We start from the raw sequence: 24,031 nt of genomic DNA on the forward strand, positions 1-24,031 counted from the left end.
AACTGTTTTTGTCCCCTTTCTACTACTTCAACTTAGGTAGGGGTCTTGCCAGACTCATTCATTCTATAAAGATCTCATTCTTTCTTGATATTAAAGTGAATGTCCAATGTATTTCTTTTTTTCTTGACCTTTATTCTGTTCTTATCTATTTTTCAAAACAAGGTAAACAATGGTAGTTATTCAAATTTTAAATCAAATCTCCATTCCCAGGATAGAAGTTTCACTTTTAAAGAACAGTGATTTCCCTCAAAGGTTTGGAAATGTGGGCGTAGCTGCTCAAGAAATTAATAGTAATTTAGGAAAAATAAGTATAAAGGGAATTGAGGAACTGGAGAGGAAAGAGATTACAGATGAGTGGCTTTGCATGTCAGGCTGGGGATCAGTTTTATTCTGAAAATGAGGAGGTACAAAAGGATTTTAAGAAAGATGTGATCAGAGATTTGATGTAAAAGATATGACAATCACTCTAGCTGCTGCACAGAGAATAAACAGAACAGAGGTAAACTGGAGTCAGAAATAAGTGAGAACATGGCAATAGCCAAGAATACACTGATGAGAGGAATAAACTTACCAGACCAGATAATGACAGCTAGTCTCGAGAAAACCAGAGTTATCAAGGAAGCCAACACAATTCCGTGAACACTTGGGTGTAAGTGGAGTGGAGACAGTAATGCTGAGAGGGTCAAGGAGGTCTCCCAGATTGCCAGCATAGGTAACTAGCCACTGAAAAGAGGTCAGACTCTGAGAGGCTGCAGGGAGGTTAGGGGTGAGAAGGTAAGGTGTTTAGCTTGAAATATGTTGAGTTAGAGGTGCCTGTGCATCTGCTGTGGGTCTACAACTCAGGGAAAAGCTCTGTGACAGTAATATTTAGGAGTTATTTGTCTACAATATGTGGGTTTCTGAAAAGTTTGTATACTTTGAAGTCAAGGGCTTAGGTTTTAGCAAAGATGAGGGAGTTTGCATCATGGATTTACCTCCATTTCATTATCAAAGCCTTGGCTTTCCTATCTGGTATTATCTAATACATACAATTACTGCAACTATAGATAAAAAGATGTGCAAAGTAACAGCATGATACTTGGCATAGAAAAGGAACATAATAATTGGGCATTATCATTATCTTTCAAAATACTCAAAACAAATCTCTTAAACTGATACATTTTATAAAAGATTTTTTATAAGGGAGGGCAGTAAGTACCTCTGAATTCAACTGTTTTATAACTTTATGTATTTATACTGTGATTCATCAGGGTTTTTAAAAAGCAGATATTATAGAAAAGGTAAATACTGTTTTATAGGACCATTTATACATTATGAGATATATGTATACATATCTCCATGTGTGTGCATGTCTGCTTACTATATGTGTTTATGTGTGTTAATTGCAAAATAAAATGCTTGAAGGCCATAGCTTTTTGAATTATATACTACAAAATAAACAACCTAGAAAAGGCATAATACTACCTTGAAAAATCATTTTCTTATCAAGTTAGGCCCATCCTGCTTTCAAAATCTGCATCGAAATTCATTTTTAAAATAGAACTTTGCTGTCCTCAAATATGATGTAATAACACTATACATTAGTGATGATGAAGATAACTTCACTTGTATATATATTATACATTTCAAAAAGATTTCAGATTATTTAATTTTATTCCATTTACATCTCAGCAACATTGCAAAACCAATAGGCAAGGAAGTGGTAGCTCTATTTAGATTGAAGCATAGAGAGTCCAAGTGATTTGCGTCAGGTAACTCAGTGGGAAAGCTATATGCATAAACTTGGCCATTTCCATTGCGATAATACTTTTCCCTTTGGGTTGTGCTGCTTCATGCAACATAGCTGCAGTTAGTTAGCCACTGCTCATCTCATGGGCCTTTGCCATGTGCTTTGTGTTTAAGGCTATGTCTACAAAAGAGTCCAAAATATTTGAGAGAAGGGAAGAAGGAGGGACATACAAATGAGTTGATGATTCAGGGGTAAGTTGTCAACTGTATTTTCACCGAAGACTGAGGCTTTAACTGAAAGTAGCTCATAGCCAATCTGCTTCGCAGATATCTCTCTTATTCCAAAATCTATCATAGGGCTTAGGACACAATAAACTACTCTATAAATATTGCTGAATTAAAATGTAAATTGCCAGGTCATTTTAAAAATGGGAATTCATGGTCATTTGAGATGGATTAGAAAATAACAGAGAAGTGGAGGAGGAGGAAGAAAAAGAAAGAGATACACAGAAAAAGAAATGTATAGAGAGGTGTCTTCTGAGGAAGCTTCCAGCACAGCCACATAAAATGAGCTAGAAAGCATCTCCTGCTTTTCCAGTCTCTAGAACAGAAACTGCAAACTGTTCGACCTACTTAAGTCTAAAACAGTGCATTAAAACTCCATGGGTATTTTTCTTTCTCTTTCTGGCTTACTTCACTTAGAATGACAATCTCCAGGTCCATCCATGTTGCTGCAAATGGCATTATTTTACTACTTTTTATGACTAAGTAGTATTCCATTGTACCATATAAAATCACTTACATGTGGAATCTTAAAAAAAAAAAAGACAAATGAACTTACTTACAAAACAGAAAAAGACTCACAGACATAGAAAACAAATTTACGGTTACCAGGGGGAAAGGAGTTGGGAAAGGATAAATTGGGAGCTCGAGATTTGCAGATAGTAACTACTATATATAAAATAGACAAACAACAAGTTTATACTATATAGCACAGGGAACTATATTCAATATCTTGTAGGAACCTGTAATGAAAAGAATGTGAAAATGAATATATGTATGTATACGTATGACTGAACTATTATGCTATGTACAGCAGAAACTGACACAATATTGTAAACTGACTATACTTCAATAAAAAAGAAGAAAAAAACTCCATCAGTATGACACTTTTTGATGATAAGTTTTAAAACTACTGCTTTCATTACTCTAACGGTCTTATAAGTAAACTGTACTTGTTAAATTATATTTGTCTAGAAAATGTTCCATTTTAGTAAGTGGAAACTTCCTCCTCTCTCTCTCTGGAACTTTTCCCTTTTCATCCTCAACAACACTTATTTAGGTTTTTTCCTTCATCATTCTTGCTATAGCAGGTATTATTTATCAATATATTTAAAGCACTATCTCTTTGATTATTTTATTTAAGTACTTTCTGTTTCACTAAAATACGTTTATCATTTTCTTATTTTATTTGGGTTGACACAGATTTTTTTTCTTTGTTCTTAAGTTCAAGAATACCTGTTAAATTTTGAAATGTTTTCATTTTAACATTTGCTTTCTACGTTATAAATGATTCTGTAAGCACTCTTTTACTTGCACACTGTGAGTTTTGATATTGGTGCTCCCTTCTTAGTAGCTATTGACAGATGAACTATTTACAACTGTGCTACTATGGATACATATTATTGGTTTGGGTATTGATTCCACTTTATATATAGCATTGTTGGAAAACATGATTTTTATATTTTATTTGTGTCTCTGAGTCCCTTATGCAGCCTACAAAGGGTCAATTTTTGTAAAATTTCCAAATGTGTTTGAAATAATGCAAATCCTCTAATTTGAAAGTTCAGCCTTCTAAAAGTATCTATTATTTAAAATTAGCTAATCATGTAGTTCAAATCTCCTATATCTTTACCAATTCTTTCTCTTTATATCCATCAAACTGTGCCAAGTGTGTGTTAAATTTACTCTAACTGGGGAACTATACATTTCTCAATATAATACTATTAACTTGTACTTGACAGTTATGTTGTTAGGCAGGTATACCTTCAGAATTATTATGTATTCCTTGTGAATGCTGCCTTATACCATTACATTATGATCTGTCTTATTCCTAATAAGATTTTTTTCTCCAAAGCCTATTTTACATAAAAAACATAGCCATGTACAATTTCTTTTATTAGTATTTTCCTAGTACAATTTTCTCTATCCCACTACACACATTCTTTCATTATGCTTTAAGTATGCCTCCTGTAAACAGCATATGGCTGGAGTTTTCCTTTCTCTTTTTTTGAAGTATTTTAAAATTTCAACAGAAAATTTGGAACTATAGTCAAAGAAGTTCTTTCTGAATGATTTGAGAATAAGTTGGAGACATCAATTTGCATAACCCCAGAATACTTTTTATGCAGTTCCTACTAACAGAGCATTTGCCTATATAAACATAATACAACTATTAAAATCGAGAAATTAGCATTGCTATTATATTGCTATTATACATTCCCATTACTATTATCTAATTCACATACACCATTAAGATTTTAGTGGTTATCCCAATAAATTTCTTTGTAGCAAAATTATCTAATCGAGGGCCACAGATGCATTTAGCAATGTCTTTTTTTCTCCTTTCATCTGAAATAGTTCCTCAGACTCTCCTCGACATTCATAACCTTCACACATTCACAAATTAAAATCCACTGTTTTGTAGAATGTCCCTAAATTTAGGTTTGCTCGATGTTTTCTACTAGTTAGATTCAGGTTATACATTCTGGGCAGGAAAATCACAGAAGTGATGCTATTTTCTTCTTATATTCTACCAGATAACATGCAATTTCAATTTGTCCTATTAGTTGTGGTGTTAACTTTCATCACTAGGTAAAGCTGGTGTCCTCCAGGTTTCTCCGCTCCAAATTTGTGTTTCCCTTTGTAATCAGCAAATCTTTGAGACTAAGTCAATGTTACATTTCTCATCAACTTTTCACCCACTAGTTTTAGCATCCATTGATGTTTTGTGACTGAATGATGGTTGCCAAATGAGGATTCTTGATTCCATCATTTTATCTACACTTATTAGTTGGCATTCTATTGTAACAAAAAGCTTTCTCTTCTCCTCATATATTTATGCATTTGTTTATTTACATCTATATGGACAAATGGATCCCTAATTTATTCAGTGGATTACAATCCATTACTATCATTTTGATGCTCAAATCACTCCAATATTTGCTAATGGGGCCTCTTCAAGCTGCTTCTGTCTATATCATTTTCTGAGCACTTCCTCACTTTCTAGAATAATGAGTTTCTATACCCATCTTGTACTTCATTTGTTCCAGCATGGAAACCAGGTATTCTCCAAGGAGCCCTAGTTCTTTCTAGTTAAGAATTATATTTACAAACTAAGATCTTTGTACTAGGTATGCACATTACTGTTGGGATTTCACTACTTAGGTCTCTCAGTGGACATAACCAAGGAGTATATATAAGAATGTCCACATAAGTTTATTTCTGTGTTTCTATCCACCTATCTATATCTGTCTGTCTGTCTATCTATCTCTCTCTCTATCTAGATAAATATAAAACATGACCAAGGGGGCGGGGGTGGGAAGGGACAGACTGGGATTTCAAAATGTAGAATAGATAAACAAGATTATACTGTATAGCACAGGGAAATATAACAAGATCTTGTGGTAGCTCACAGTGAAAAAAAAATGTGACAATGAATATATGTATGTTCATGTATAACTGAAAAAGCGTGCTCTACACTGGAATTTGACACAACATTGTAAAATGACTATAACTCAATAACAAAAATGTTTAAAAAAACATAAAACATGAGTTCATAACAACATCTCCAATTCCAGTCTAGTACCACAGTATTAATTTCAGTTTTCTTTCTTTCCATATTTATAATCCCCTTCTCCCATAGTGAGAAGTCTAACTCCCATTGTATTAGTCTGTTTGAAACTGTTCTATGTTCAAAACATAGATGAGGTAGCTAAAACAACAGAAACTGATTTCCTGAAGGCTAGAATATCCAAGATCAAGGTACAGGCCAATTTGGTTTCTGTTGAGAGCCCTCTCCCTATTTGTGGTAACTGTTATACAGCAGTAGAAAACTAATAAACCTTCCTAATACATTTACCACAAAATTCATTTCAAAGCAGTTCCCATCTCCTCAGCTTTCTCTGTATACTTTTGCCCTCTGGATGGACTTGCCTCCCGTGCGTATCTTTAAATTCCTCCCCCTTCACATTTTATTATTAATTTGTCTTCATTTATTGTCTTTTCCTCCTTCTTCCTGTCAGAGAACAAAATGTCTCTCTGATATCAACTCTTTCACTCACGCCTTTGTTCTCTTTTCTTCCTGTCTCCTCTGGACATTTTTCCCAGAAAAAAATCCTTTCTTCATTTTTTCAATATAATCTCCTCACTTAGGGGTACACACTCTTTTTCTCTTCTCTCTCCCCTGATTCAATCTACGAATATCATCATGCCTAAAAATTCTAAGTTCAGTTCTTCTATCCTTTCAAGCTATTATCACATCTTCCTCTTTACTTTTATTTCTACTATCCAACTTTTTTCAAATACACCATACTTATGGTATTTACTTTCCACTCCTAAACCACTGTTAATTCCTTGAAATCTGACCTCAGCCTCCATCACTCTGCTTAAACTGCTCTTTCAAAGGTCATTAAAGTATAGGTAAACTGCTAACTCTAATTTTTTTCTTAGCTTTTATCTTTCTTAGTCTCTCAGTGGCATCAAGGATTATTGGCTAACAATTCCTTTTGTACAATAATCATCCTGGTTCTTCCTCTATCTACATGATCACTCCTTATGTCTGTTTATCTGGCTCCTCTCATCCCTTAAGTCTAGATTCTGCACAAGGATGTATGTAGTTTTTTGTTCTTCCTTCTGTGGATCAAAAAAAGACAAGCAACCAACAATGGCTTCCATCACAACCAGAATAAAATCTAAATGCTTAACGTGCCTTCCAAAGCTCTCCATCTGTTGTACCTGTATTACCTTTCCAGCATTACTGAAACTTAGGCTCTTCTTATACGTAGGTCTAGTCAAAATGAGCTGTTTCCCAATTTCTAAATATTTCTTGAACTCCAAGCTCAGTTTCACTCCATATAGCCTATGGACAGTTTAAAATCTTTGTCATGGGCATAAAATGTTTTTCCTCAGTGTAAATGGTCAAGTCCTTTGTATATTATAATAATAATAATAATAATAACAACAACAATGATTATTATCTACATTTACAACATGTCAGGTACTATCTTAAGTACTGAGCATTTATTAATTCATTTAATCTCCAAAACAATACCATAACTCAGCTCAAATGCTACTTCTCTCATAAAATGCTCCACATACATAATTGTGTACTGTGGAAGGTATCTTTTTTCCATTCTGAAATTTCAAATTCTCGAAGTGTTATATCTTTTATAGCACTAAATGCTTTGTCTCTATTATAGATACATACATTTATCTTATTCTACTAACTCATCAATAACGTTTTGAGGGCAGGAGTCTTGATAACTCCTTGTTGCACACTTAAATCTTTTTTACGTATCTTGCTTTTCCAAGCTCTGATATCACCTTTTATAGGAAACCTTATTCTAAAACTCTGTATTAGGTATTCCTCAACTGTGCCGTCACAATTCTTTGCATGCCTTTATCACATTTAAATAGAGATTGCTCTATTACAATTGCCTATTTACTTACATGTGTCCTCATTAAGCCATTTTCCTATTGAGGCAAGCACAAGGTTTTATTCCTTTTCTCATTTATAGCAATTATCACAATACATTGCAGAGTATGTACTCAATAAATGTTTGTGAGATGAATAAATGATTATCCCAAGCATGACCATCTGATTTCCTAATTCACAGGGGATAGCCTACAAACTGAAAGGAGATATTAGCTGTTAATACTAACTAAAGGAGAAAATAAATTATAAAACTGAGGAAGATGTGGTAGACAATGAGAATTTTGCTACACACTGTAGTATAAGTGAGCCTAAATAAATATGAACATGTTGAATAAAATAGGGGCCTCACCCTACCCCACACAAAGATTAATTTACGATAGTTCTTAGACTCAAGCATTAAAGCTTTTAGAAAGAAACATAAGAGAATCTCTCTGTGAGCTGGGACTTAGTCTACAAGTTTCACAGACAGATCACAGAAGACAATAACCATTTTTAAAAAACAATGCATTTAACTATCATATTTAAAATCACTACCCATCAAAAGATATTTTAAGAAAATGAATAGGTGAGCCATGGAGTGGGAGAAAATATTTACAAAACAGATGTCTGACAAAACACTGATATACAGTATAAATAACTCTACCAACTCAATAATAAACAAATAACCCCAAATAATGTGAAAGAATGGCCAAGCCCATGAAAACCTGCTCAACATCATTAGCTATTAGGAAAATGTCAATTAAAATCAAAATAACACTATACATTTACAAGAAAGACTCAAATAAAAGGATGTAATATCAGATGTTGTCATCTGAGTGCCTGGAATTTTCATACATATTTTTGGTGACATTATAAAATATATAGCCAGCTTGGAAAAGATATGACAGTTTGTTATAAAACTAAAGATATACATACTCTATAACCCAGCAACTCCATTACCAAGTATTTGTCTAAGAGAAATGAAAACATAAGCTCACTAAAATATTAAAATAAAGAAGCTTTTTTGGTGATGGCCAAAACAGGACAAAGCTAAGTGCTCACCAATAAGAAAATGGATAAACAAACTGTGATATTCTCAGCACTCTGAGCAATAAAAGGAAACAAATGATGTACCAAAGATGGCTTAAACTGAAACATATTATGCTGGTGGAATGAGAACAAAAGCCAAACACAAGAGGCAACATTCCATGTGATTCCATTCACATGAAATTCTAGAATGACAAAACTATAATAACAAAAGGAAGGTCAGCATTTGCCTCTAAGAAGCAACAGAGATTAACTGGAAAGTGTCATGAGGAAACTTTCCGGCTGATGATAATGTTCTGTCTGGAAATGGATTTGGTCTATAAACATACATGCATTTGTAAAAACTCAGAAAATATACACTAATAATTATATACTTCATTGTATATAAATTATTCATCTAAGGTAAGAACTAGTAAAGTATGGTGCTAATAAGTCTAATACTAGTAAGTATCAAAATCTGGTTGTGTGTGCTAAGGTATTTAGAAGGTTATATGTCTGCAGTTTACTTTGAAATGCATCCAAATTAAGTTAGATTAATAGGATACACAAGTGTTTAAGAAAGCACTGTAAAATGTTAATTGTAGACTATGTTTTAAGTACATAGGTTCAAGGTAAAATTCTTAACAATTCTACTGTTGGGAAAAATACAAAAATACAATGGGGGCTGAAGTACTGCATAGGGGGAGACTCATTATACACCTTTAAGAATTGCTTGAAACTTTTGCCATAGGCAAAAAAATAAAAAGAAAATTTAAAACTAATGATGAAGCATTGTCATATTTACATAACCAATTTATCCATGAAATTGATAGTACTAAAAATTATATTCAGAAAGTCATAGTTGACTAAGGCATCCAATTATTCATTTAGAGCTAATGAGATCCAATTCTTTCAAACTGAATTAGAATTGCACAATATTTGGGGATGGAGGCTATAGAAGAAGGGGTAAAAAATAGAGAAAAAGGAGCATTCACAAGTTCTCAGCTGTTTTTTCTCATTAAACTTCTTGGGTGCTACTATGTACATTAATAGTTGAGTTTCTGTAAAGTTACTTACGCAGGAAGTACATCCCTCAAACAGAAAGCCTGTAATTTATTTCTTAGAATTCCTCCCTTTTCCATCTGTCTCCACTCCTACCATTTCCTTGCTCTTTCTCTTTAGCCTATTCAGTTTCATCCAGTTGTCCCTTGTTTTTGAAACATTTTATTTGTGTGAAGACTAAATCCCCATTTCCTCCTTTTTGATCTCCATTTAGTCTTGATTACAAACCTAACTGAATTATGGTCAGTATTATTTAGCTCCTTCCTCCACCCACTCACCTTTATGAGACCAGTCACATCTTCTGCTTTGAAAAAACAATTTTTATGATGGCTCGCTTTTCATGATTGCTTTAACATGGATCAAAAAGGAAAGCCATCCTATAAAATCCATGTTCCCAGAGGAAGCAAATGGTAAGAGAGAAATACAGCGGTCCCTGAAAATGTTTGGTAGTTTGGGTTTTAGTTAAATATATAAAGATTTAGTTAAATATATAGAGTAACATTCAAGAAGAGCTCTAAAATAAGTAAAACTCATTTGTTCTCTTCTTCCAGAAAGAGACCAACCAGTGGTTGGATAAACCAGGTAGTGTTAAGTTTTAATTCCTCTCTGATTCGAAAGTAATTCTCTGATAGGCAATAACATTTAACATCTTTAAAATTCAGGACACAGAGCTAGAGGAATACCAACTCTTCCCATCTTTGCTAGCCAAAGTCTCATTCCTGAAATCCCTTTTCCTACATCCATTTAGAAAAGTTCTATAAATAGTAAAGGCACTTAAACTGAAACAATACAAAATATTTTCTGACTTTAGCTGCTATATAAACTCATGGAATCATAAATGTTAAAACTAAGCAGAATGATCATCTACTCCAGTATTTTCTAAATAGCTTTAAGTCAATCTCTTGTTCTACAGTATGTTATTTGGTATGGTTTCCTGATTAAATAAGGTGGGAGGTGCTAGATTCAAGCAAGTTCAAGTTTAGAATAAACCAGGGTAGACTTTAATAATCTCCTTGGGAAAGTCACTCATCTTTTCTACTGTCAGCTTATTTGCAAAAAGGCAAGATGATTAGCCCAGAATATGAGCAGCAAAACTAGGACCATAACACAGGTTTTCTGGATTCCAAACCCAGGGCTATTTAAACTACATCCCAATACATCTTATTAATTTAGTAATAACGTGGCACTAAAATAATACCCACAAAACTTTGTAGAATATATCCTAACACATCTGACAGTTCCTTCCTTTCTTCCTTTCTGTGAGAACGCAAACCAGATATGTCATGTTTTAGAGTGTTCTGGGGTTTACCTACCAAAACGTGGATGTTGTCAGAAAAAAGTTAACACAAAGATTATCATATTTCCCCACTTTTTGTTCTCTCTGCCCATCAAAAACCAAACCAAATCAAACAAAAAGTCCAAGTAAAGCAGCTCAAAAAGTCCCTATAAGTAGAAAAGATCCTTCTTTTATCAAAAATAAAGATTTTGGTTGGAATTAAGCCTTCAGAATAAAAGACCAACTAAAATATAAGTTAATGCAATTTCTCCTGTTCCACATAATGTGAAAAATAATCTGGTTATTTTCTTAATAAGTGGCCAACAAAAAGACCATGCTTCAGCAATATTTCCAATAAAGGTACAAACAGGTAAGTTTAAAAATAGTTGTATCAAGCTGGCAGAGGTTATTCCTAAAGAGCCTGAGGAGGTAAAGCCAAGCCAGCAAGACTAGGAGGAAGAAGTGGTATACACTAGAGTAACTCCTCTAAGAGGTTCTCTATCCCATGTCTTCCAATTGTTAAGTAAATAGATTTCTCAAATTATTTTGTTAAAAGACATTTTCATGATCTAGTCTATCATTTCAACTCTTTGGCAAATAAAATATTAGCAAAAAAGATTGCTATCCCAAAGGCATCAATACAATGAACTCCAATTTATTCAAGTCCTCTTTTTAATCTCTGAAAGATACCTTCCAATACTTGCTCAATGTCCCAGGAACCAAGGGTAAAAGTTACAACCCCATTTCCAAAGTGGGTGCCCTCTAGCTAAGAGTGAATAGAACATAACTCAGAGAAATTAATATTCATTCTGAACCAACAAATAATTCAGTAGCAGTCTGTCATTTGATCAAAAATGGATGCTGTCAATACAAAGCTAATTGAAGAAAATAGAAGAAAAGATCTATTTCCCTGTGATTGTTATTCTTCTTACAAAAATAACTTTCAACTCCGTATTGATTCCTGTGATATACAGTCTTCTAGGTAACCAACAAAAGCTAGATTTTTTGCTTAATCAACAAAGCTAATTAAGGCTTCTGTTCTGATCTGTGGATGACAAGGTGGAGTGTGGCTTCAATCAAATTGCTGGTTGACTCTTCCATGGGCCTAAATCATACCCAGCAATGTAATCAAACCAGTTTGGCTAAATTACACACTATCTATCAGTAAATGGCTTTTCTGGGTCACTAGCCTACACACAATCTGGCATTAAAGTATAGTAGATAAAAAGAAATGTTTTAACATTTCCAAGAAACTCACATGCCTTACTTAAGGTTTTAACTAATAAGAAACTATTAGATGAAAAAAAGGGACATGAAAGCATAACAACATCGTGTCCATCCCAAACGACATTAGCTGCAATCTTTAATCAGGCACTCACTCCGGTTACTGGGCGGTATCGCCAACCTCCCAGAGGGAAGTCAGCCGCAGACCAAGAATGAGAAAACCAATTTGAAAAAAAAAAAAAAAAAAGAACCTGAATGATAACTGAGCCCAGCTGGGGAGAAGAAAGGTTGACTGTGGAAATAGTCTTTTTTAAATGCCACCAGTAAATGCAAGCCACAAGAGAAATTTGCCCAACATAGTTTTTTCCCTACAGTAAAAAGGGAAATGAACATACTCAACTGGACCTACCAGCACAGTCTTTTCCCGAGTTTTAGTGTGGCGCATAAGGTCCATGAGCAGGAGTTATAGGCTAAATACGACACTGGGGCAATGTAGAAAAGCAACAGCTGTTTCTTATTATTTGCGTATATTTTTCTTACGGGTAAAAACGTGGGCTGAGTGCCACGGTTTACTGCTGTGCAGACCTCCCAAAATGGCAAGGGCAGAGCACTGGCTCTTCTCTTCTACCATCAAGGATATGATCATGGAGATACCTATCCAAAGAAACCCCAGCAGAAAGAGAACCTAACACATGGTCACTAGCATGCAGCTCTATAAAATGAGAAGTGGATTGAGGGACAACTTTTAAAAAGTGCACTTAAAATTTTGATTACAATAATACCAAGAGGAATGGGACCTACATATAACCAAACACTAAACATCATTAAGTTTTTACAACCCTATGTTACTTAGCATTTTAAATGATGTGAGCTGTGGATAAAATAGATACTACCAAAACCATGACTTGGCAGAGAAGGTAGCCACAGAGATAAATACCCAAATCTGTCATCCTCTTAACAAATCTCCTGCAAATGCCTCCCTTTGCACACAATGGAAGCAGAAGGCAAAGTAGCCCTGAGGACGAAGGGTGGGGAAAGGTTGGGAAGGGATCTGGAGAGGCAATTAACATTGACCTGCATGCTCTATTCTTAGGGAAATAGGAGCGAGCCTTTTCAAACCTAGGCCAGAGGTCTCAAATATTCATCTGCTTAAAATCCTCCAGTGACCTCCTATGACATCAAGAGGAAAACTAAAATCTTTACAAAGGTCGCTCCTTGCTGTTCTCAAGTATCATTCTTTCTGCAGATTCAGAGTAACTCAGTCCCTCACTTCCATGAAGCATTTGTACAAAGGTCCCTTCCAGTGTGATACACCAGGATTGCCTGATTTAATAGTTCAACCCAAACCTCACCCCTGAACAACCTGTCCTTCCAGAATTTATTTTTCTTGATAGCACTATTACTATTAGCCTGACTATATGCTTTATTTTTTGTTTGTTTGTTTATTGTCTGCTTTTCCCCTACTAGAATATAAGCTTCAAGAGTATGTAATATTTGTTTTGTTCTTAGATGTAACCCCACACCACCTAAAAAATGCCTGGCACTAAGTAGCCACTTAATATTTATTGACTGGATAAACGAAGGAATGCATTAATGAGTTATTTTAAGATATTTAATCTTAACATTAATGATCATTTTGTGATCATTAATACTAATTTATGGACTAAGTAGCCGCTTACCCTCTAGTTAAGGACATGAACATTCTAGCTGACCATGATCCCCACAAGTCACGTACTGTATGTATATATGCTTGTAATCAAATTATACTACTGATATACATTCCCTGTCTGATCCATAGAGGCATTGTATATTTGGTCACTATTCCAAAACATGATCTTTAGACTCCATAGAATTCTGTTATGTCAAGTACCATATTTTTTTTTAACCAATGACCTATTTTTGAACATTTAAAGTCATTTTCCATTATTTCCATTTTAAACATATTCTTATGTATACACTGATTATTTAGAAAAAAATCTCTTAGTTATAAAATTACTGGTTCTATCCTGAAACTATTTTGAAAGCTTTTAGATAAGCATTATCAAATATTTAAATGTAAATTTGTGGATGAAGGACCTTGATCAGTCCAGATGGATGCCCACTCTTCACTGGTCCAGTTTGACTGTCCATAGTTCAAACATTGCTGCAAGGGCATTCAGGAGGGAACTCTTAGGGGAGTTCAATGAAAGGAATGCAAACAACCAAAACAGTTTCCACCATATGAAACTGAACAGGTTTCTGGGTGATCATTGGCCACTTGAATTTCTACTTTTTGGAACTGTCAGTTTATATTCTTTGCCCATTTTACTAATGGTGAGTTAATTTACTTCTTACTAACTTGAAAGTGCTATTTATTTATTAAAGATTTATCCCCTTTCCACATATATTGCAAATTATGCACTGGGTATCATGTAACTTTTCGTTTTGTTTACAGCACTACTACTATTATTCTGTAGGGTTTTGTGAGGATTAAATAAGTTTTACATGTGGAGAACTTGACATTGTGCTTGGAACAAAGAACTGCTGAATAAATAATTGTTGTTATCTTTTGTTTTTAATGCCTAAAAGGGCCTTCTGCCTCTAATATTTGTAAAAATCTAACTTAGATTATCTTCCCATCATTTTATTGTTTCATGTTTTATATTCAGGTCTTAAATTTATATCCAATTATTTTGGTATATGATATGTTATTTGGTTGTCCATTGCTCCAGTACTATTTATAGAATAATTATTCTTGCTCCACTAATTGGGAATTTCACCATTTTAACATTATAACTTATTAAGTATATCTGAGTCTATTTGAGGGCACTTTATATTATATTCTATTTTTTGACAAATACTACCGTGTTATAAAACAGTATTTCTCTAAGTATTCTTTGTCATCTCATATAGCAAGTTTTCCCTCAGTTTTCTTCTAATTTTTTGTTGACTACTTTTGCCAATTTATTTCTCTACATCTGCTTCACTTTATAAAACTCTTCCGCCACCCCAAGTATACGTAAGAAATTTTTACCTAAGTTCTATTCTGAAGATCTTACGTCTTTATTTTGTCTTTTCATCCAAAAATGTTTGTTGATACTTTCTCTTTTTGTATGTCTGTGAGTACAATTTTCTCTGAGGAAAACGAATCCCTCCTTCCTTTCCCCTTCCAGATTTCACCTGGGTGCTTCCCCTTTGCAGATTCTAATGCAGACCCATATGGGGAAAGGGTTCAGGGACTTGTAACTCCTGACTTCTTGGCAATATGCAAAGGAGATCTCAGAAGGGAGTTGAGGTATCTCCCAAGTTGCTTTCAGATAATTCAGCACATGAAGTCTCTTTCTGTGATTAACAACGTAGAGAGTAATTCAAATATTTTTCTGAGTGTGAGTTTTGTTTACTAGTGGTTTGATATAGGTATCACTATTACGTTAGCTTCATTCTGATCTTTTCTTCCAAATTTGCTGGGACATGTTTGTTTTAACCAGGAATGAATGTTGAATTATACCAAACGTCTCCCATCTTGAAACTCTCTCCTGCTTTTGTTACTATCCATTCTCTCCTTTTCCCTTCCTATGTCTTACTCCATCCTTTCTCACTACCTTTTACTTGCTCTTCATTTTCCCTTTTCCTTTTCGATACCCATGTTACCAAGAATTCCATCCTTGGTTTGTTTTTCATGTATTTGTTCACCATTGCTATTGTTTCTATATCCCCAGTCCAGATTTACTAAACTCTAGACATATTTCCAACTCTCTATTAAACTTCTCTATATGAATTAACAAGGTACTTCAAAGTTTGTCACCAAATGAAGGCCTTATTTTTGCTACAAATCACTTATTCTTATATTTCCTGACTCTGCTAACACCACAAATTCACCTTTTTTGTAGCTCAATTAAGAACAAAACCAATAAACACTAAAGAATAAATGAGGCTGTTACAGAAAAGCTTCTTTAAACTTGGAAAAGATGTATAGATGCAAAGTGTTTTTGTTATCCCGTATTTAATTATGCAAGTCAACCTTTTATTTTTTTAAAAATTCTTTAATCAAATCAAAGCTTTTATATAAAAAAATTATTGGCCCTCATCTATAGGTACTCCCTCAGTTCATAGCCTAATAAATAAGAAATAACCTTATATTCACATTAGATTTTGAAAATATGTATCCTCAGTTTCAGATTAATAAAATCATATTTAATTGTTAACAGAATATCTGTATTGTAGACCCTTTCCAGAGAACATAACAAAACTCTTTGATGCCAAATCTTTGAAAAATTAAAAATAAATAATAATTTATTTACTATTGATCTGGGATATATGACCAATGTAATAAAACATTAGACACTCATGAGGTTAAATACTAAAATAAAGGATAAATTTTTATCATTATCTGAAATTGAGATATATGCATCCTAGAAAGGCCAAGAAAATCTGCTCAGTATCTATTACAATTGATAAGAAATTCAACACAGTGGCTGGACATATAAATACCTTGAAAAAAATGCAAGTTTATTTATCAGCAATGACAATGGATAGTACATGGGAAAGGACTTATTTTTTACTTTAAACCAAATGACTGGCAGACATTTAGTTCATATCAAAAGGTCCTTGATATCTGGTCCTATCCAAAATGTCCATAAGATGTCCACACCAAAAGGGCCTTGATATTTGCAGGAACATTTGGTCGTGTCCAAAACATCCACGGAGTTATTTGGTTATGTCAAAAGGTCTTTGATATTTGGTCCTGTCTAAAACCATTGGCATGGACCGAATATGCTCATGGACATTTTGGACAGGACTAAATTTCAAGCACATTTTGGCATGGACCAGAACGTTTTGTACAGGACTAAATATCCTGTAAGCCAAACATATAAAATACTTAAAAATATACCTACTTAGAAGAAACAAATAATTCTCCAAAGCTTTTAAGTAGAGAAATATGTAATAATCCTAGATGGAACATGGAATAAAAGAGGTGCTTTATTTAAAGAAACAAAATTATAACAATCTACTCCAAACAAAATCTCAATTTGGAGGAGTTGGGAAGAGGAAGAACTTGGCAAAATAATTACCAAAATCTTCTGAAAGAATACTGAATCAGAGTATCTTTTATTTTAAAAAGCAATTTGATTACCTTGCCTTAGCAAGTATTAAAGCATATTGTAAAACTACAACTAATAAAGTAAAGTGGTACTGCTATAAGGACAGACTAATCTTAGTTGAGAACAGTAGAAAAAATTATCACACAGATAACAGCTTAAGTAGTACATTCTCTCTGAAACTTTCATCAATTTTCTCAGGCAACTTTCTCTTATCTTCTGTGTTGTTCTATTTTTTTGCACTTGGCTGGCTTATATAAAATTATCAATGTTCAGTCATTTTTACCACAAAGGAAGGCATGTTTATGTATCTATGGCAGCCCTTCATGTTTGGGTATTGCAATTAGTATTTTACATATCTGTCCTACGTTATAATTTCCTTAAAACCAGAAAATCTTTAAATATGTATTCACATATTCCTAACACCTAGGCAGTACCTAGCTCATTGTAAGAGCATAAAAACATTTAAGTGAATACTTTTTTAAAAAAATTTTTAATTGTGTCTCTAGCATGTGAGCACATCTTTTCTTAATACAAACATCTCCTAGAAATCCAAATTGCCACTGACCCAAATCTATCAAGTATTTTTTCTATAGATTAAATATCCTATAGAAATTACAATAATAGTGAGAAATCAAGGAAACCAAACCAATAAGGAAGATCAGAGATAGAAATTAGGTTTTTTGTCTATAACCAGTCCAGCAATATCAATATATGTCTAGAAACTAGAGTCCTTCTCATGTATTTGATATGACAAATATATTATCTTTAAACTTCAGATTTTCAACTAAAATACAGATTTACTATTAAAGAAATTAGGAGTTATTAGCAAATTCTATAAATAATTTGGATGGTTTTAAATGTGGATCACCACTGCCATATCTTTTATTTGGAAATACTTAAATTGCATAACCATTCTTATTAAAGAAAGGAATTTAAACCTCAAAAGCCTAACTGTATTTAAGCAATATTAAGGAAAGGAATTTTGACTTAACAAACAAGAAGGCAATAAAACCTAATTTTATAGAACTATGTTTTGACTTATTACGTCAAAGAAAATGAAAAACTAATAAGACATTACAATAAAATCTACATGATTGTAGACAACACTTTGCCAGGAAAGAATTGTGTATGTTTACTTAGGCAACACCAACATAATAGCAAAGCAGTATCTCTATGGCTATCATCCCCAATTAAAATTTTTAAAATCTGTCCTTTAAATAAAAGAATTATCTTATGTTAATGGAAGTTCTTCTGATCACATTCTCATTTGTCCTTGAAAATACAGTCAAAGAACAAAAACCTGAAAGAGTATAAAGGAATTTATAATAATTTTGCAAATAATGTTAACTGTCATTGAAAAGTATTACTTTTTCCTTTGATAATAGGAACCTAAGAAATAATTTCCTTTCGATGTAAAATTAGTGAGGATTTAAAAATTGTTAACACAGAAAATTACAAATTGTAGCAGATGAATTAGTTAAAGATGCATCTAAAATGGAAGTTAAATTTTAGAGCTCAATTTTAGATCACAGATTCCCACAAATATGTCTGGATACCTATTTGATACATTATATAAAAAATGTATTAAGTCTTTTTATCCTTAATATTAAACTTCTTTAAAAAGGGGGAGAATGTTAAGAGATGTTTACTGACCACAACCTTAGTGATTTCTGTGAAAGTATCTATAATGAATCAGTTATTAAAATGAAATGCCAATGTAGAAAAGATCTACTTTCTGAAACACCATCTTGCTGGACATTCTTTCTATTCTGAAAAATTTTAAAGTGAGTTACAGGCTTCAGTATAAAGGAGAAGACTCCCTGGGACTTTGGGTGACAGTTTCACAAGACCACTAGCTACAAAACAGTCCTTGGTTAAAAAGGGCCATGTTTCTTTAGCTTAAGGTTTCTTTACACTGTACTGAACCCAATGCAGTGGACATGAGGCTATTTCATGATGTCTTCAGGTCAACAGTGAGCAAAATTAAGCTGTGAAATGTTTTCTGTCTTCTGTAGTTCAATTTTTATAAATTATTTTTAGAAAACATTTAAAAATATTAGCCAATAATGTTTTCACTTTATCTTTTTTTGTATAATACAGCCATGAAATGATTACTGTAGTATAAATGATACATTTTATAAAAAGTACCACATTTACAGGTGAAAAGTTTCTTTTTGTGAGCATTTGGAGACTTTGAATGAGGCAGATTCTAAGCTTCAGTCTTACTCTCAAATTATGTTGCTATTAAAAGTTCTTGTCAGAGTCAAAAAGTCAGTCTTACAACCTCAATGTCCCCTTCCCTGTTGTAACTCTAACATTCTGATGCTCTCAGTACTTCTGTCTTCTGGAAGGTGAAAGGTAGTTGTTGAAGAGGAAATTCTTAAAATTAACAACCTCCAAACCCTAGACCTTGAGCCTACAAACATGAAAGAACACTGGTTGCCAAATTGACACCACTCACAAAAGACTTTGAAAATTAATTCAAAAAGAGTTTGCACATGTTGTCAAATCCCTGAATAATATTGCCCTGATCCAAGTAAGCCATTATGGAGGAGTCGGAAATCTCCTATAACAAGCAAATGATTATGGGTGGAATAAGCTGAATTGATTGAAGCAGACATTTGACATCTGGGCATATTTTCCCATGCCTTGAGTGAAGAGATAGAGCATGTTTTCTGAAAATCCAACTACTGTTTGCTGTAAGAACTTTCCCTCCAGCAGATTTACCATGGGAGGAGTGGGGGGTGGGTAGCCTGAGACCAGCTTCATCCAACATGGCACACAGTAAAACCACACTGTGAATCCTCCACATCTACATTTTTAAAACATATATAAAGTCGTATAAAGGCAATCTGAAGATCAGAGGACAGTTATATTCCTGCATATTCACTGTCTACAAGGTGATAGCAATGGTTCACACACTACCCACACATAGAACTCTGATCTTTTAGCACATGCTGATTGAACTACTTATTCTTCCTTCTCAGCCACTTTCAGAACATAGGCACAAAAGTGATTTCTGTCATCAGTCATATTCTACGTGTGTTTCTGCCAACAAATATACAATTTTTCAGAGATTTATCTCATCATTCACTGAGAAGTGGAGCAAGAGAATAAATAAAACCTTACTAAAATATCTGGCAAGCCTACAGTGGACAACCTGTGGATCCTTGCATGATCAGTGAAGAGTAACGCAGTCAGTAAGGCCAAAAAAAGAAAAACTATGTTCGGGCTTTGAAACTCAGATAAGGTGGTTTTATGGTTTAAATTACATTGTAACAACTACATAGAAATAAATACACTCTTCCTGCTTTAAGTTAGGTGAACATCTGTCGTAAATAACTCCAATGCTCTTTCTTTTGTAAACTAATTACACAATAGACCCTGTAAATTCATGGAGTGTTAGGATGCAGAACTTAATTATATAATTCACTTAACCAGTTTTACTCTTTCTTCAGTGCAGTTCACAATTCTCCATTTTCACAGAATGTAGCAGGAATGCGTTACATAAAAGCCCATGTTAATCTCAGGTTAGAAAGGAAAGAAAAGTTTTGTGGCTTGTTCTTTTCTCCCTCTCTTAATCTGAACAAGGTGAACTAACATCAGTTATTCTGAGGAGAAGCTAAAGAAATCACTCAATTTTAAAATACAGGTGTACTATTTTTAAGTCACTTATGCCCATAAGTAATGTGTAAATTCTGAGTTCTGTGGGAATAAGCAAGAATTCATTTATTAATTCATATATTATTCATAAATCAGTACTCATTCATTGCCTACGGTATGCCACAAAATAGATTATGTGCTAGAATTAAAAAGACAGAAATTCTCATTGTGTTGGGACAAATAGTAGAGATTGTCAGAATGTGTTCTATAAAGGATATATGTATAAAATATTCTGGGATCCCAAATAACTACTCCTGTGGGGGAGTCAGAAGAGCCCTCTTAAAGGTAACATAGGAGACACATCTTTGAGCTGGCTGCAAGGAGAAGAGACTCAGTATCGTGTTGAGCTTGAGATATATATATATTTTGTATGGAGTACTTTAACTAGATAGAGAATCAGGAAGTCACCTGGAACCAAAAAAATCCCAAAGTGCCAACTACCTTCTCTGTCCTTTTCATGACGACTTTGTTTCATCTTCCTGCTTCATGGCCCTCTCCATGTTGACAGTTCTCTTACTACAGACTGACCACTTACTACTGTTAGTCAATTCTATCCGTATTTCCTAGTCCAGATCCTAGAGGGTACCAGAGTATTGGACAGAACCCTCCACACTAGTCCACTTCATAGTCATTAGCCAATCGGAAGATGGGTTGTTTTGGATTTTAGTACACTTTTGGTCGAAGTCAATAGCATCCCCTATACAAGAATCACTTATAACGTGTTATTGAGTAGGGTACTAGAAGGAGCAAGGCAGTTTTTCCTAGAAGGGCAAGTTGAAAGTGGTAGGCATTGAGAATTGTGTAATTCTAAAGTATGAAAATGAATTTGCTATGCAGATAACTACCATTTATGAAAACTCTACTATGCTCCAAAAAGTACGGTGATAAGTAATTTATATGTATCAAACCTAATATTCAAAATAGTTATGTGAATCATGGCTATCATTCCCATTGAATAAAGGATAAAACAGATGTTCAGAGAGCTTGCTCAAGGTCAAATAATTCATAATTGTCAAATCTTGGATTTGAATCTGGGTATACCTGACCCTCAAAATTCATGTCTTTCCACTGCTCCATGCGGATTCTTTGGAGCCTTGTGCATTTATGATTGCAGACTTGGCTTTGATGAGTATAGCAGGAAGTTAAACTCGAAGAATAAAAGTGAGTCACTTTTTGAACACTTTTGATGATTATACTAATAGTTTATATTTGTCCTATATAAGAAATCTACCTGGAAAGTGACAAAACTGCAACATGAACAGAGATTCAAAGCAGGCAGACTTAAGATGCTAGTGAATTACAGTCCCAGTGAGCAACTTTAACGTCTGAAGTAAAGCAGCTGCCATGGGGCAATTGAAAGGAGAAAAGAGTTTGAGATTTTGGAAGTAAAGGAAAGTAAAGCAAAGGAAAATGTGCAGAATGTTGATATTAATGAGGAAGGGAGAAGAGGACAAGCAAATGAAAGAACTTGAGTAAGAGGATTCATCAAGAGAAGAAAGATAGTATCATGGAACCTAGGAGAGGACAATGTTTCAAGACAGTGGGAGTGGTCAGAGTGTTAAATGATACAGAGTGGTCCATTGAAATAAGGAGCTAAATGGAAAACAAAATCTACTTCCCATAGGGCTGATTGTTAAGCTAAAGAAATGCTAAAAGTACTTGCAATTACCACCTCCCACATAGTATTCAGGAAAATTTCCTTCTCAAAGTCAAGGTTAATTGTGTAGAAATCACCGATCCTTCAGAGATGTAACTCAATAGAACTACATGCGCTGCTGAAGGAAAGCTCCAGGCAGCGACCATATTCAGACCCAGCTTCAAGAACAGTTTATTCCATTCCAGGGTGAGGGTCATCCAGGTCCAAATTTCACATGTTTTCTCTCCAAAAGTTATTGTATGTTAACCCCTCAAAATTAACAGTAAACAAAATCTACCTTTGATTCCAAAAGCTTGCAGTCTATTATCCACATCATGGAATACTTGGGATGACTTGAGAAATTATTATTACTGTTTTATTGATCAAAAAGGCAAATGGCTATGTCAGTACATAATTCTTTGTTATTCTTACCACATGAGTAAAACCATAGGATATTTTTAAGTTTCAAGCCCTTCATACATTTTTATCTCTCCATGAGGGGTTCTGGGATGGTGAACAAGGGACTAGGTAGTCATTAGTATTGTTCACCAAATACTTATGTCTCTCTTTCCAGAAACATGGCAGGATTGCAATTGTCTGCTCCCTTGAAGTTGCGTGTGGCTGTATGCCTTATCTCAGCAAACGAAATGTGATAAATGGCAGTCTGAGTGTGCACAATTCACCATGCTCCTTCTTTCCTCTCTATTGCCAGTTTCCAGAGGGTACTCTCTCAGCCTGGGATCCAAGTGAGAATAACAAGAATCAGAATCTCCAGGCAACCCATGATGGACATGTAGTATGAGCAAGAATAATTTTTGTTGTTTAAAGCTAAGAGATGTGGGCGTTTGTTACTTACAGACTAACCTAGTTTGCCTGAATGGATAGCCACAGTGTGTGTAGTTTGTACAGTGGTGAGGAAGATGTGGCAGAGGAGAGAAAAAGGAAGGCTTGGTAGAATTTCACCATCACACATAAAACTCACAATGAGTCCTGACTTTTCTATTCATGAAAGGTAGATTCTGAATGAATAGCCACATAGGAATGGGAGGGGAAAACACACATTCTAGGACAATATATGAGACCCAGGCAAGGGTATCTATAATCGTTCACCTCAGGGAGCCACCACAACATCCACATATCACTTGCATACATTTCCTTATAATCATACAATTCCTTATAATCACAAGGAAACAAGAACCAAATTCTTCATCTTGCTTAAAGATGACACATGGTAAAACCATGGAGAAGTAGCAGCCTGCATAGATTTTATGGTGTGGATCTGGAACACTAGGGATTGCTTAGGGGCTGTTAAGTCTTCTGAATTGAATTGATTTTTATCAGCTAGTAAGGAAAAAGTTTACTCTGTGGCCTCAAAATTGGCAAGATCAGTTTTAGCCAAAGGCAACGCTTTTTCACCATATGTTTAGAAATATATGTATTGGTTTGGCAATTTCTTAGCTGCATATGGGTACAATGCACTTTAAACTTTTGTAAATTTTGAAGACTAATAATATCTTTTTTTAAACTTTGACAAAAACTGTGAATTTAGAAAATTTTATGTTAATATTAAAGGAAGTTAATATATTTAATCTTAAAGAATAATGGGGCAAATGTTCAACAGTTTTTAAGTAGGATAAACA

The 24,031-nt window shown here is 34.1% G+C and overlaps 2 long non-coding RNA genes across 2 annotated transcripts in view; one reads left to right on the top strand and one right to left on the bottom strand.

The window, feature by feature from the left end:
• Positions 1–24,031, bottom strand: part of LOC140695698 (uncharacterized) — a 331,090-nt gene that overhangs the window by 76,146 nt on the left and 230,913 nt on the right. The gene's annotated exons all lie outside the window — the stretch shown is intronic.
• Positions 8,713–23,069, top strand: LOC140689787 (uncharacterized). The gene is made up of 2 exons (XR_012064899.1): positions 8,713–8,872; positions 22,966–23,069. It is a non-coding gene; the product is annotated as an uncharacterized lncRNA (long non-coding RNA).

The sequence above is a fragment of the Vicugna pacos genome, chromosome 3, assembly GCF_048564905.1.
Source record: "Vicugna pacos chromosome 3, VicPac4, whole genome shotgun sequence".
NCBI classification, from domain to species: Eukaryota; Metazoa; Chordata; class Mammalia; order Artiodactyla; family Camelidae; genus Vicugna; species Vicugna pacos.